The sequence below is a fragment of the Alnus glutinosa genome, chromosome 9 (assembly GCF_958979055.1).
Source record: "Alnus glutinosa chromosome 9, dhAlnGlut1.1, whole genome shotgun sequence".
Taxonomy (NCBI): domain Eukaryota; kingdom Viridiplantae; phylum Streptophyta; class Magnoliopsida; order Fagales; family Betulaceae; genus Alnus; species Alnus glutinosa.
Genome location: NC_084894.1, coordinates 8,913,525 through 8,930,380, shown reverse-complemented (window position 1 = coordinate 8,930,380; position 16,856 = coordinate 8,913,525). Strand labels below are relative to the sequence as shown.

Here is a 16,856-nt window from a genome sequence, read left to right as displayed (position 1 = left end):
ACACATGTAGATGATGATGGTGAGATCATATCAGCGAGGAAAAAACGCTCGGTGAAGATCTTGAGGTGGTTTCCACTCATCCCACGGTTGCAGAGGTTATTCATGTCTGAGCATACTGCGCCCTATATGAGATGGCATGCAGAAGGCCGCACTAGGGATGGCGTATTGAGGCACCCGGCCGACGGTGAGTCATGGAGATCGTTTGACATTTTACATCCAGATTTTATGGCAGAGAGTAGGAACGTTCGGCTTGGTTTGACAGCAGATGGATTTAATCCATTTGGGAACATGAGCACATCCCACAGCACATGGCCCGTAATGCTTGTGCCGTACAATTTGCCACCTTGGATGTGCATGAAACAGTCGTCCTTCATTCTTTCCCTGGTTATCCCTGGACCGAGCTCACCAGGTATGGATATTGATGTTTACCTTCAGCCATTGATTGATGAGTTGCTGGAACTGTGGACGATAAACGACTTGCCAGCGTATGCAGATTTATCTGGTTGGCCTAACAGGGGTGCGAAGGCATGCCCTTGCTGTATGCAATCGACGCGTTCTATACGCTTAAAGAACGGATGCAAATTTTGCTATATGGGGCACAGGAGATACCTACCGCCAGTACATCTGTGGCGGCTAAACAGGCGGACATTTGACGGTACTGAAGAATTTGACAGCGCTCCGATTGTGCCCTGCGGAGACGAGGTTCTCCAACAGTTGGACGGAGTTGCGTTTGGGGATGAGACCGCGGGTAAGAAGAAGAAACGGAAGAAGCGGAAGAAGGGTGCAGGGAGTTCCGATGTTATATGGAAGAAGAAAAGTATATTTTTCAGATTGCCGTATTGGAAAGACAATTTGCTTCGGCACAATCTTGATGTTATGCACATAGAGAAAAATGTCATGGACAATATACTTGGCACTATTTTGGATATAAAAGGGAAAACGAAGGACAACTTGGCAGCTCGGCTAGACTTGCAGGAAATGGGGTTGAGACCTAAGTTGCATCCGTTCACGGCCGCCAACGGTAAAACGTATATTCCCGCTGCCTGTCACACAATGTCTAGAGAGGACAAAGAAAATTTTCTGAAGGTTCTTCGAAATGTTAGGGTCCCGGACGGATACGCTTCGAACATTTCACGATGTGTTCGGCTCAAGGACCGTACAATTTCCGGCTTGAAGAGCCATGATAGCCACATACTGATGCAACAGCTTCTCCCAATTGCACTGCGTAAGTCATTGCCTGATAAAGTGGTTAGACCTCTTGTGGAGATTTCTGCATTTTTTAGAGGCATATGCTCAACAAAGCTATCACAAGAAGATATGGACCGACTGCAGGGTGACGTCTGTATCACTTTGTGCAAGCTAGAACAGATATTCCCTCCAGGGTTTTTTACCAGCATGGTCCACTTGGTCGTGCATCTTGTGCGCGAGTGTAGACTGGGCGGACCCGTGCAGTATAGATGGATGTACACGGCAGAGAGGTAAAATTCGGCGTAATATGTAAATAAATATTTTTATTTAATTGTAATCCTAATTGACGACAATTAAATTGTCGTGTATGTGTTTAAACCAGGAGTCTGGGGAATTTCAAAAATAATGTGCGCAATAAAGCAGCTCCTGAGGGGTGCATTGCGGAGGGGTACATAGCGACCGAGCTGGTAACGTTCTGTTCAAGGTATCTGAATAACGCACCAACATTCCACAACAGACCTCAGAGGAATCCTGATGGATCCAAGGGAGCGGGCACGCGTGTTACCATGAACCGGTTGATAATGCACCAGATTCATCGTTATATTGTGTTCAACTCTGAAGAGTTTCACAATTTGCGGACGTAAGTAGTCCTAACCTTATATTTAGCAGAATTCGAGTAAAAGTATTAATAACAATTATTACATAATTGTATACGCTGAATGTAGGATGCAAAAAGACGCGCTTAGGCGATCATGCACTAGGGGTCGCATTACGGAGGCTCTTATTGAAGCACAACATCATGAGCAGTTCTGCGAATGGTACCGTGCATATGTAAGGAAATAGTTGTAAATTTGAAATTGGATAAATTTATGCGGGTTCAGGATTATAACCCAATGTGATGTTTACTATTTGTAATTAAAACATAGGTCGATGGCCTGGACGATCAACGTAGGGAGGAATTGGGCCACAAGTTGGTTATGCGTTGTGGAGGGCTAAAGGAGACAGAGGTGAAGTACAACAGGTACGTGGTAAATGGAAAATTATTTCGCACGCTTGCTCATGATGTGGGAAGGAGGACTCAGAATAGCGGCGTCTGTGTTCCTACCGTTGAAGGCGAAACGTACTACGGACAGTTAACCGATATATTTGAGGTCGAGTACTATGACAGGACTACGTACGTCCTATTTAAGTGCAATTGGGCAGACCCCACAATGGACAGAGGATTCACAATAGACGAGTATGGCCTAGTGTTTGTCAACTTCAATCACCTCGTCCACAGGGGAGAACAGATTCAGGACGAGCCGTACGTGCTTACATCTCAGGTGGATCAAGTATTCTACGTAGAAGATGGAAGGAACCCAAATTGGGTTTGTGCGGTTAGGACCAAACCGTGCAACGTGTACGACGTTGGACAGGGGGATGGGAGTAATGAGGATGGTACAACCTACCATGAGTGCGTACCGCTCGTACTAGCCACTGCTGACCTACCAGATACGAATGACGAATTCAAGTACGACAGGCCCGACATAGATCCTATTGAAGCTCCCGTGATACAATGATTGATGTATTTGTTGTGAGTATAATTAGCTTGAACTCAATACACTTGACTGATATATATATTAATACAAATTTTTATTAATTGCATAAATTTCGTTGTTCTTTAGTATGTTCATTAAAAATATATTAAAAAAACATATTCTAATTAATTTGTCTGCATTTGTTCGCAGGTATTGATGGACCAGAGACCCCCTCATTATGCGTATCGGGCACCTAGCCCACCCGTGCCCCCCATGACCACGCCCACTGTTTCGACGGCATTGTATTCTGCAGCATGGCCACACCACCCAGACGGGCCTTATAGACCATTGTTGCCGGGTACGGTGGCCGTGCCCACGTCAGATCACGGACAGAGCAGCACAGCTGGACCTTGCAGCTCTCCATTGTCGGAGCTGCCGACATTATCTCAGATAGGGTTCACCCAACCGGGTAACGCATATCGATGGTGGCTGCGAGAGGGGATGGGGTCACAGGGATATGCACCGTACTTTCCGTATACGTATAGTGGACCTATGACGTGTAACCCTGATAGTGAGACGCAGGATGGTAGATTTCCACTGTCACAGACCGGGGAGATGCAGATGCCGGCTATGGGGTTGGGACAGATACCGGCACAGGCGGCGATGCCTGGCCAGATTTTGGGGCCGAGACAGATGCCACCATCGGGGGCGAGTCAGGGCCCGGGGCCGAGACAGATGCCACCATCGGGGGCGAGTCAGGGCCCGGGGCATGTAGAGAGCCAGATGCCTTTATCTGGTGAGAGCCAGATGCCACTTTCCGGTGAGAGTCAGATGCCAGATGTGGGGGGGAGCCAGAGTACCCATGAGGAGGATGTTGCGATGTTGGGTACCGATCAGTTGGCCCCCGGTAGTCCCCAGGATATGGATTCAGATGATGATCAGCAGGATCCACAAGCCAGAGGGGTTGGCGAGGAGGTTGCGGGCGACCCAGCGACCCAGTACATACGGATTGAGCAGATTCGGTTGATGGGTAAGTACATATTTAGACATCCTTAAAACTCAGATTCTCTTACCAAATTTTTTTTTTTTTTTGGTTTTTAAATAAATAAATATTTGATTAGAAATTGTTTATATATATATATATATATATATATATATATATATATATATATATATATATATATATATATATATAATCTTATGATTAAATATTTAACATTAATGTTGAATATTTCTTTCATTAGGGTACAACCCAGACGGGACCATTTATTATGAGGTGATTGACGACCCAGCGAGAAACTGGGTCCTCCCGAGGGGTAAGAAGGTTGTATTGTAGTACAATGCTGCTATACAACCTGTAGGACGGGCCTGCAATCGATTTCGGCGGGCTGAGGGCAAGATGATCAGGAGTGGGTCCTACATACACATGCGGGACGAATGGACGAAGGTAAATAGGCAGATTAAGCAGGCAATGTGGGACGCGCTGATGGTATGTCTATGAATATAATTTAATTATTTATTTGAATTAAACTTGAGATTAATGTATTTCTTGAAGTTTTTAAACCTATAAAAATGTGTTGAATGTGCAGGAGGAGTTCTATGTACCTGTATCAGTAGACGCGCGCAGGGCACAACAGGAGGCTTTATGTGATATTGGCCGTAAGCACCGCTCGTGGAAGTCGAGGTTCAAAACCAAACTACGTATTAGAGACGGTGACACGCCCGAGAGTATCCGTGCGAGAATGCCGGACAATTTTTTTGGCAACTATGACGCAGAAGATGTAGAGTTCCTGCTGAGAGATTGGTGCCGTGAGCAAAAAATCGTATGTAGGCCAAGAAAATGTTGTGGTTTTTTAATAACAGTTTATTTAATTTTAGTTTTAATTTAAGTGTGTCAATGCTTACATTTTTATTTTCATGTTAAATGCGTAGGCAACCTCTGAACGGATGAAGAGGCTGCGCGAGCAGAATGACCTTCCTCATTGTACGGGATCTAAAAGTTATGCCAGATTTAATCACGAGGAGGTATGAAAATATATATGTTTATGTTATATATATTTGTTGATAATTGTTTTTATTTTTATTTATACTATTTTTATCGCTATCTGTTTCTTATATATGTCAACTGCATGACGACAGACATGTACATCTGGCACGCCCCCCACTCGCGCCGCGTCGTTCGTGAAGACCCACACAAGGAAGGACGGCACTCACGTGAACGAACGTACACGGGTCCTATGCGTATGCTACTGATTTAATTTACTATTATTTTTAAAATTATGTGTGATTTGTCATTATTCAATATATGACTTGTTCATGTTGACGACGTACAGGAGAGGATGACGCAGAGTTTATCCAGTGATCCAGCCGCCACGCAAAGCGTCTCCGCAGACACGGTGCGTTGGGCACCGAACGACGCTTACGAACAGGCGGTTGGGAGGCCTGAGTATGCAGGGAGGGTTCGGCAGGTTGGGCCGAACGTCACACCTGTTCGGGGGACATGTTTCTCATACAGGCCTCGGTCACAAGGGGGACCATCTCAGGGCACGTCTCGGGATTGGGCCAAAAACACTCGGAAGATGGAAGAGATGCAAGCGGAGCTACAGGCTGAGCGAGCGAGGAATGACCTGTTGGAGCAGCGCCTGCGACAGGTTGAGGTCTTCATGTCCTCCATGGGAGCATCAGCACCATGTCTTGGTACGCCTTCACCTGCACACGTAGGTAGTACGTCGTCTGTTAGTAGTGCATCTGCAGGTATGATTTATACTGTGTGTAGGACAAAATTAATTTCAATTTGTTTTAATTACCCCTTTAATTTTGCAAGTAATATTATATACTTTAATTGTCTATATGATTTGCAGGTAATTCGACAACGGTTGGTACGTTGTCGCCTGTTGGACGACGGCTGACCCAGCATTCCATTGTCGCTACACCTTCGCCCGCTACACCATTCCTTGCGCAGCAATCGCCGGTTGGCGATAACACGCCTGGGACGGTACCTCCTCATTCGCAGGGACGCCCTTCAGATTTGTAGATATTTTGTGTAATTAATTTTTATGTGTAAATATTTGCTTAGTTAACGAATACGTTATTAACTTATGATTTGTGTAATATTATTTTGTGTAGTTTTTCGGTAAAATCAATATTGTGTTATTTGTGGTCGGAAATAATAAAATTTGAAATAACTATTAAAATTATTATACCAAATAATTTTAAATAACCAATACCAAAACTAAATTGAAGAAAAAAAATCCAAATTGGGTTTTTTATTTAATTAAATTTTTAATTTAATTAATTAATCGTATTTTTAATTTAATTTAAAAATACAATTAAATAATTAAATTAAAATTTTATTTAAATGAAAAATTCGATTTGGATTTTTTTTTTTTAAATATAACCAATTTGACACGTGTATCTAAATACACGTGTCAAAACACTTTGACACGTGTATTGAGATACACGTGTTAAATTTGACACGTGTATCTCAATACACGTGTCAAAGTGTTTTGACACGTGTATTTAAAATACTCGTGTCAAACGGTTTGACACGTGTATCTTAATACACGTGTCAAAACACTTTGACACGTGTATCTCAATACACGTGTCAACTTGTACACTTAATGTCGTGCACATTTGACACGCGTCTTACGCGTGTCAAAGTGCACGTGTCTAAATGTTTGACACGTGTACAGCACTGTACACGTGTCAAACTGCACGTGTCAAAGTGCATGCATTTTTGTAGTGGAGGGAGGGAGATGGGTAACAACAATGCATCTAATTAATAGATGGAAGGAAAATAAAAATTTTACTTAAAAAAAAATTATTTATTTAATATTTAAATAAAAAAAAGACTTCATTTTAAACTATTGCCTTAGACCCCACCATATATATATAGAGAGCTGGCCTGCATCATATATGATATACGTTATTTGTTAATCGGCAATTGCCAATTGGCCGGTTGTGAAGTGGATTCATGAGTTTATCTAACGGTTCCGTCAAATCACTAGCTAATATTGAATCATCTCGATCGGCTGCATCAGTCGAACCCAAATTGACCGGTTGGACGGCAAGCATGGACCATTTTGGATAAATAATTTCACCCCAGTATATATATATTTTGTATCCTATGAATCAATTTGATATAACTACAAACCTTAGGTATCAGATAAGCAACTTTTGTTTTTTTTTTTTTCCTATATATGAAGACGTGCTATCAGGGCCGGCTCAATACATTTTGGGGCCTTAGGCGAAAAGTTTAAATGAGACATTTTTTTTTAAAAAAAAAATGAATATTAATTAATTTAAAAAATAGAATGGTAAAACTTGATTTGTCAAAGGAAAGACAAATTAGTGTTAGAATGTTTCCTAAAACCGAATAAAAAAAATTAATGCAATTGATTAATTTAGTTTTGGTAATTAATTTTTTTTTAATCACTAATCAGATATGGATTGATTTTAAGGACTTGAATAATAAGCTATTGGGAAATAATGAAAATTGAAAAGAGAGAAATTCAAATTCAAATAAGACTTGAATAGGAAAATTGAGATAAAAAAATAAAAACTTATAAAGAATAGGATTTAAAATGGAAACTTAGAGATTTTTCATCTTCTTAGCATTCATTTTTTATTTTTTCATTTTATTTTGATTCTTGAACGTTGGACTTAACACCTTCAATTTTTCGAACACTGAACATAAAGCCTTCAATTTTTAATGTGAGTAATTAAGACCTTTAATTTAGAAGCTTTCATATCTCATTAATTCTATTTTGAACGTTAACGTTCAAAGAAATTGAAGGCCTTTAATGCAAAGACTTTCCATATCTCATAAGTCACAAGTCGTTGGTAATTAGATGTACAAAAAATTAAAGGCCTTTAATTTAGACTTTTCATATCTCACAAGTCGTTGATAATTAATGAAGGCCTGAATTTTTATTTTTATTTTTTTTAACCTGCAGTTTTTTGACGGGAGAAGGCCCCTAGGCAGCATATTTTAAGGCATTGATTAGGAGCATTACCGAAAACAATGCTTTGATGATTCGTCTTTTTGTAAGCACTTTTTTTCTTAAAATAAATCTTCATTAATTGGGGCCTTATAAAATTGGGCCCTGCATTATATTATTGCATTATTTAATTTTATTTTTACCAAGATTTGTGGCCTTATTTAAGTGTATTGATCGTATTTAAGGCCTTAATTTTTATTTTTTTTAGAAATAAATCTCCATTAATATTTTTAAATTAGGGGCCTTATTAAATTGGGGGCCTTAGGCGATTGCCTAATCCGCCTAAGGCTCCAGCCGGCCCTGCGTGCTATATATGTTGTAATCTCAGAAACGCATGCTCAGTTTATATATTGCCATGAACTCTCCAACATGTTCACTGCAATGGCTTCCTTTCCTGTTTCTTATTTTTTCAATCTCTGTCACTGCAACACTGTACAATATTCCCAGGCTGAGTCCAGTTGGACCAACAATTCTACAAGATCCTGAAACAGTATCTGCTTCGGTTAACGTTTCAGATGACTTTCAAACATTTTACAATAATCAAACACTCGATCACTTCAACTACATGCCTGAAAGCTACTCCACTTTTCAGCAAAGAAATGTGATCAACTCTAAGTACTGGGGTGGTGCAAATAGTAGCGCGCCAATTCGGTCTTGCTTATTTTGGCGCAGAAGCACCGTTGGATGGTGACCTGACTTTTATCGGATTTCTCACTGACAACGCCGTGCAGTTTAAGGCTCTCCTACTACATATATATAGAGGTAACACGTACACAGTCAACATTCGATCTCTCTCTCATTTATGGTTTTTACAATTTTTTTTAATGAATGAGAATCAATTTTATATTAACAACAGTAACTCTTTACAATCTGTTCGTAAAAAAATAGATACCAGATTTTTGAAACATACTTCAAAACCTCAACTTTCAACAACATTGTAAAACAAAACAACCTATACCAGAATTTTGGAATTAATACCCCAATTAGAACAAATGTGAATATTAATTACCCTTAATTAGTATTCATAAATTTGTCTTTACCCATGATACCGACTTTAATCTCTCACTTTGTTTTCTGTAGAAACTGGTCCTTAGAAAGAAGATGATTTGCAAGCATGTTTAATAACATTCTTGTTCCTCCATAGATGATAAATAGCATATCCAAAAGCAAACATACAAACAAAAGCTCTGAAAACTTTATTCCTCCAATTATTCACCACATCTTACCAAATTTCTCATTTATGGTATATTAAAATTTATATATATATATATATATATTGTTTTCATCAGCACCGATATTATGGAAAGTCAATACCATTCGGATCAAGGGAAGAAGCGCTTAGAAACGCAAGCACTCTCGGATACTTCAACTCAGCCCAAGCAATAGTAGATTATGCAGAAATCATCATTCATGTAAAGGAAAAGTTAGATGCAAAATATTCTCCAGTAATTGTCATTGGAGGATCCTATGGGGGAAGTAGGTCACAAATTGCTTTTCCTTTGATATATATATATAGAATGTGAATTAAACTCTGACAGCTCGATTGGGACGTGCATGTTTTAACCTAATTCTATTCATTAATCATATATTCAGTGCTAGCTTCATGGTTCCGGCTAAAATATCCTCATGTTGCCATTGGCGCTTTCGTCTCATCTGCTCCAATCCTTTACTTCGATGACATCACGCCCCAAGATGGATATTTTTTTATTGTCACCAAGGATTTTAGGGTAACAATTTGAATATATACTTTCTAGCTTTTTCTTCCTCTTCTTTTTCATTTGAGTAATGTTATTTAGTAGACTACATATAAACGACTACAATACAACTTTATAATGTGACAGTAAAAAATTAGTCATTATAAAAAATGAAAAAAAAAAAAAAAGAATTGATTTTTACTATTACGTCATCTTAATTGTTTGACAGTTGTACATATAACAATCTATTAAATAATATTAAAAATGTATCTCCTGAATGCTGTGCAAGAAGCCAATGAGAGTTGCTACCAAACCATAAAAAAGTTGTGGTCCGAAATTGATGAATTAGCATCTAAGCCTGATGGCTTTTCAATCCTTAGCAAGACATTCAAGACTTGGAAGTAAATTATATATATATATATATAGCCTTTGCAATGATCGAATTAATTATTACATTTAACAAACTGAAAATGAAAATAAGAATAATAACAATATATTTTGTGATCGATCGATGACTCGAATATATATTATTGTTTCTATTTCAGTCCCCTAAGCACATCTTTTGAGCTGAAGGACTATTTGGAGACGATATATGCAAGTTCAGCCCAATATAATCATCCTCCACATTATCCGGTTAACAATGTCTGTGGTGGCATTGATGGAGCTCCTTCTGGAAGTGATATTCTCAGCAAAATATTTGCAGGTGTGGTTGCTTTTAAAGGAAATCAATCATGCTGTGTTAATGGACCCAGAAATTTATCGATCTGAATCAACTGTGGGATGGAGATGGCAGGTACATTTAATTTACATTTGTATCTTATTATCTTCTTAATTAAATATCACTTTTAACTAATCGATCATGATATAGATAATGACAAAAAACCGGTCGGCGAGATAAATATAAAATAACGACAACAGAATGGAACTATATATATATATATATATATATATATACCATGTGCCAAAAACAAGAATCACATTAATTATTTTAGCAGTTATTAAATTTTCATTTTATATACCATAAAATCATGATGATCTAGACTTGGGCTATTTCAAGCATGCAAGATGCGCAGACGACGCAGATGACGTCAACAGTTTAGAAAGTTATGGGAGCTTTTTACGTACACTTGCAATATATTGCTTGTAATTAACGTACAGTAAACGAAATGCTCTCTTTCATCAATACTGCTACAGTTTCATGAATATTAAATTAATAGTACTAGGCCAAATATTTATTTATTTTTATAGAGTTTTGGAATAGTACTCGATTTTTTATATGTGTTTTGGAATAAAAATACATGTGGCTTAAAATTTTTATTTATTTACAGTAAAAATACATTTTACCCTCTGAAGATTCACACATCGGGAATGGCCGAATTGAACAACCGTACCATATGTTACTTAACTTCATCTTCATTTTTTTTTTTTTTTTTTGGGATATTTTGGAGAGATTTGTTTTTAGAAACCCACGTGCGATGGTTGATTTCCGTCAAAGAAGATGGACTTGAACTTAAGTAATAGATTGACAACATTTAAAATTTTCAAAACTTGTTTGGATTCTTAAATATTGAAGTTAAAATTGAAAAAGTTGTAAAACTTTAAGGGGTAAAATGTATTTTTATTTTTCTCTCTCTCTCTCTCTCTTTTTTTTTTAAGTAGCTTAGAACCTTTCATCAAGCGGATTGTAACATAATGAATTATTAGCGGCCGGCGTTAGGATGCTATAAATTTTGCTACATTTCTTTATTAATTGATGTGAAAATATTATGTAGTACTTATTAATTAATTGATGTGACATTATTATATAGTTTTTTTTTTTTTTTTTTTTTTTTTTTTTTTTTTTTTTTAAAAAAAAAAAAAGTGATGCATGTAGTACTGTTATGTCAACTACATATCCTTATAGTCCTCTTTTTCACATTTGCGTCTTTGTCCATTTCGCCACTTTAGCTCATCTCTTCCAATGTTGCCTCCGCACCCACACTGACCATGCCAACTACCCATCCCCTCCACAAGCGGAGGAGTGTCTCGTGCAACTAACCCCAAAAATATCCATGCGTGGCTAGGGACCGATGGGTCTCCTTTCATCCACCACCCCCAGCAATTCATTCGAGTGGCAATGTGGCTGACGTGAAATGGTGGTTGATGTAGGTGTCACATGGACCGACACATCAATGACTGATGTGGTAAATCTTATGTGAGCTCATACTGTCATGTTAGTTTGTAATGAAATGTTAGTAAAATTGGTAGCATCCTAGACATTTATCATGAATTAATATATATATATATATATATATATATATATATTTTCTTCGAAAAATGTTATATATACTTAAACTTTTTCAAAGCTTTAATAATTGATTTGAAGCTTATTCATTGGAGATGATCAAAACAATTAATAAAAAGAAATGCTACGAGTACTAATGAATCAATTCCACATCATCTTAATAAGATACTCTTTATTAAAGTTTAAGTACATGTAACATTTTTAATTTTTTTTCAATGACGAGGCTATTTGAGGCTAGAGACTAATTCCTTGGCATATGCAATTTTCCCGTACGTCCCCACGATTAATAAACATTCACATCAAAATAAAATTTACTTGATTTGTACGTACACTTCCACCCTTTAGCTTTAAATTTGAAATGACCATTGAAAATGTATCCTAATTGTCCTTTATGGGTACTGCTTAAACCTCTCTTTGATTTTAGTTTAACATCTCCGTGCATTAATTAGACATGCAGCGAGATGGTGCTACCCATAGGAGTTGGCAATGACTCTATGTTCCCGTTGGATCCTTTTCTCCTAAGAACCTTTATTGACAAGTGCAAGAGCTTGTATGGTGTCCCACCTCGTCCTCATTGAGTCACTACTTATTACGGAGGCCATGTATGTTTTTTTTTTTTTTTTTTTTTTTCATACATTTTTACATGTAGTATGAATAACTTCAAATAATTAATATATTGCAAACATTTTGATTTTTTTTTAATGCAAAATTGCAGGATATAAAATTGATTCTCCACAGGTTTGCAAGCAACATTATATTCTCCAATGGGCTTAAAGATCCTTATAGTAGCGGCGGGTAACCAGATAAAGAATTACCAACACAAAAGAACTAATTAATTATTAAGTTTACTCAATCGAACAAGTTTGATTAACACCATTCTATTTCTGATTCTAGGGTGCTTGAAAATATATCACACAGTATTGTTGCTGTCCATATTGTTAACGGTGTGTACTCAACTCTTTTTTTTTGAAAAAGGGTATTAAAAAAGAAAAGAAAAGAAATTATTGAGGAATTCATAGCGAATGGTGAATTTTTTTTTTGTAGGATCTCATTGCTTGGATTTACATCCAGCAAATCAAAGTGATCTAGAGTGGTTGGTCATGCAGCGAAAGGTTGAGGTTAAGATCATCAAAGGATGGATCACCAAGTACTACACTGATCTTCTCACTTTCAAGAAATAAATTGAAGTCACATCAGAGACGACGCTACAGGAAATAAACATTGTGAAAATTAAAGCCTTCATATGCCTTTGAATGTGTCTACGTACAATATCTAATGAAGTCGATGTATACTTCATAGTACGTGTTAGGGATAGTACCCTAACAACTAATTTGTATGACATATTTATTTAATAAAAGTAGTGTTTTATTTACAGAGAATTACTTGAGCATTTGGCCATAATTGCATATTCATTTGATGAATGTAGTTTTTATGTTACATTATTATATGTAATTTATGTGTATTAATAAGATTAATACATGGAAGATCTAAAGCACAAGTTCTTTGTAACTTATAAATATTAGCTTGTAGTTGGTGATGAAATTGAGCATTTCTTCTTACAAGATTATAGCATATCAATTATAATTATCTCTCTTGGTCAAGGTAGTTGCGATTTCTAATTGATATATTGGTGCATTTGGGATACACTAAATTGGACCACCATGAATTAGTATTCTAAGAATTACTGTCAAATGAATAATTGAATTCACCACATCAAATAATATTGAGACTTAATTATGAGAGGCCTGTGAACTTAAACATATAGTATTAGTGTTATATACTCGTTAACCATTTTGTGTATTGTAATGTAGTCAGCTAATTAAATATGGACAAAAGTTGGATGACGAAGTGGAAAGGCTCGAGGGAGTATTTGGAAGGGGCCAAAGCGTTTGTGAAGTATGCAATTACGAACTCCAGAAATAAAAATTCAGTTGTGTGCCCAAGGAGGAAGTGTGTCTTGAACAAGAACCTACAGCCAGAAGAAGTATATTGCCACTTGACCGATGGAAGGAAAATTATGCTTAATTACACTGAATGAATTTGGCATGGGGAGAAGATTAGGGCTCTTGTGTAGCACCCCTGATTTTAAGTCATAAAATAGAATGTCTTAAATTAGAATTTAAGACTAAATATTTAGACAAGTCTAGAGTTGACGCTTGATCCACAAGACTCAACACTCGAGCTGCTTAAATACTATAGGAAACAATATTCACGTCTAGTAATTGATAAAAGTTATGTGTCTTCAGACACAATATTTATCCCCGATAAATCAATAAGGTTACATGAATATTTATGAAAATAAATATTCCTTAGTCTTATTATTTATTAACCATGATTTTATAAATAAAGAATAATATTATTAGACTCTAATAATATTACTGAATTGTTAAATAGACAGACTTAAATATTCAGTGAGCTAATTAATAATATTATTGGTATATAATATTATTATGTACGATATATACATTTGATATATATTATAATATTTGTTATATTATAATATTATTGGTTGGAACAATATTAACGATGAAATGAACTAGACTCAAAACGGACTTATTTAATGAGTTAGATTAAAATGGTACAGACCTGAGGTGAAAAATGTATGCGGTAAAATTGTAACTAGTAAGTTTCGTAAAATATCTACAGATTAACTCAAATTAAATTAACTAATTAAGATAAAACTTAACCATAGCTTAACCATGATATTTTGTAAAGTCATCATTACATTGATGACTCATCCATATGACTCACGCTCTCCCTTACCTATAAATGAAACGTTCCTCTCTTCAGTGAAAACACACCTTCCTTCCCTTTCTTTTCTTATTTTTCCGGACGCACTTCTTTTCTTTTCTTTTCTCCTTCTTCGTTGTTCTTCTTCTTGTAACCGAGAGAGAGTTGAGAGCAGAGGGAGAGAGACTGATTGAAGGAGAGAGAGTGAAACAGAGAGAGAGAACCGAGAGTTTAAGAGGGGACCCAAACGACCCATGGAGATCCAATGAGAGGAAGACTTGATCCTCCATGATTGGTGGCCAAAACCAAAATCCGGTGAGGCAGAGTCGATTTCCGGCAAAGTAGGTGCGATTTTCCGACAAGTTTTCCGGTGGAATTAAAAGCTTTTCCAGTGAATTTCTCCAGCCTTAAACTAAAATTCTTGATGATTTCTTGTGCTTTTGTGTTGGGTCATTGTTTAAATGTTTGGGTGTTTTAGATTGTTAAATTTGGGTTCCTGTTTTGTGAAACTCACGGTTGGGTTTTGTTTCAGCTGTGTGTAGTGTGTTTTTGGGTTTTGGCCATGTCATTGCTTGATGGGTATTGTTGTGGGTTCGGTCGGTGGCTTGGGTAGATTTTCCTGTTTTGGCAGTGTATGTTGCTTCTTGTGGGTTGTTCCCTGAATTGGTGTGTGTTAGTTTTTGATTAACAATATTCTGTTGACAAAATAACTATTATGTAATGTTGCTACTTTCACAGGGATGTCTTATATTTCAGAGTCTTCAGCAATTTAGAGTTTATTTCTCTAATGTAGAAAGAGCCGTATTATGACAAGTTGCAAGTGTCACAAGCTTCATGAAGGCTATTTCAGGGTTCAAGGAAGATTCTGTGTAGGTTCTAACTTAAAGAAGTCGGATCCCAAGCAACTGTCTAGACAATGTGGTGTTCCCGTCCGGACACTCATTAGTTAGCAACATCCGTCCGGACGACGAGAACTTTTCGTCCGGATGCCCATCAGTGTCTAGAAACTTCGAACTGTTCAAGATTGCATCCATCCAAACGTAATGGCAAATCGTCCGGCCGCTATTAAGAGTTTGAAAAGAATCCAATGTTCAAGTGTGTCCGTTTGGACGACGTGGCAATACCGTCCGGACGCCATTCTGAGTTTGACAAGTAATAGGGTTTCTGTCTCAAACACATATATGGGAAGACAACTGCAAACCGTCCGGACAATGTGGTGTTCCTGTCCGGACACTATCCTTGGTAAGGCAAGTCGTACAGCAGAAGTACAACCGTTCGGTCGCTAGGGAAACACCATCTGGACACGGCCTTGTTATGGAAACTTTCAGCGGAAAGGCGATTGTAGTTGATTGTCTGGACGCTCGGTCAAGCCGTCCGGACAACCTCCAGTATTTTGATCATAACTTTATGCTCAAATATCGGATTAGGAAGAAATTGGTGTCATTGGAAAGCTAATGAAAAGCTATACAATCTGACTATTCAGACGGTCAAGAGAAACATCCGAACGCGCGCCCAAAATCCGAATCCTTGCTGGTATATGCCTCCTTATTTGAGTTGAAATAGGATTTGTAAAGCCTATAAATAGAAGGCCCTAGGCGTATATTTTGTACAGAATTCAATAGAGAATTCCTTATAGCTTAGAGAGAGTGTTTAGGGAGATATTGAAGATCTGCTAGCTCTCTAGCGTTTGCCAGTGTGTGATTTGATAGTGTAAAGTCTATCTTAGGGGTTAGTCCTATGGTAAAAGAATCCATTAAAAACTCATTTAGGTCGAAGATCTGGTTGGAAAGTGTTCACGATGAGTTTCGTGTCAGAGTTAAAGGTATGACTACTACATAAAGGAATGTGAGTACGAGTGTCTTGTAACTAGCTTTGTTTTTGGATAGTGAATTTTTTGGGTTTGGCTGCTCCGGAGTGGTTTTTCTCTTCATAGATTTTCTACTTCGTAACAAATATCTTGTCTTATTTAAATTTCGCATTTAAGATATTTTGTTTGCACACAAACACACACACTTGGTTTGTTTTAGAAGTCAGTAATTATTTTCAGTGTAGGCTGTGCTTTGGGGATGGATTTTGAAGTGTTATTCCCTTGTGTGTTAGCGGTAGATGAATTTGTTTAGGTTTGGGCTTCTTGTTGGCCGATTGAGTGTTGTTTTGGGAATTGACCAAATAAGGGTTTGGCCGTGTGATGTGTTAGCTTTTTAGTGAATTATATATGGGGAGATTTTGGTTATGTTTTAAGATTGAGTATGTGTGATACGGCTAAGCCGTGATGATGGTTTGATGGTTTCCTAGTGGTGTGGTGTTCTGGCCAGTTGTATATTGTGGCTATGAAATTGTTGATGGGTATTTTAATTTGGGTTATAATCAATTGTTGATGGAATTTTTGGTTAGGACCCGTGTTTGTGTGAATCGATACTATTCCCTGTTTTGTGATGCTTTC

The 16,856-nt window shown here is 37.4% G+C and overlaps 1 pseudogene; it reads left to right on the top strand.

Moving 5' to 3' along the window:
• Positions 1-8,060: 8,060 nt before the first annotated feature.
• On the top strand, positions 8,061-13,056 carry LOC133877926 (uncharacterized; annotated as a pseudogene).
• The last annotated feature ends 3,800 nt before the right edge of the window (positions 13,057-16,856 follow it).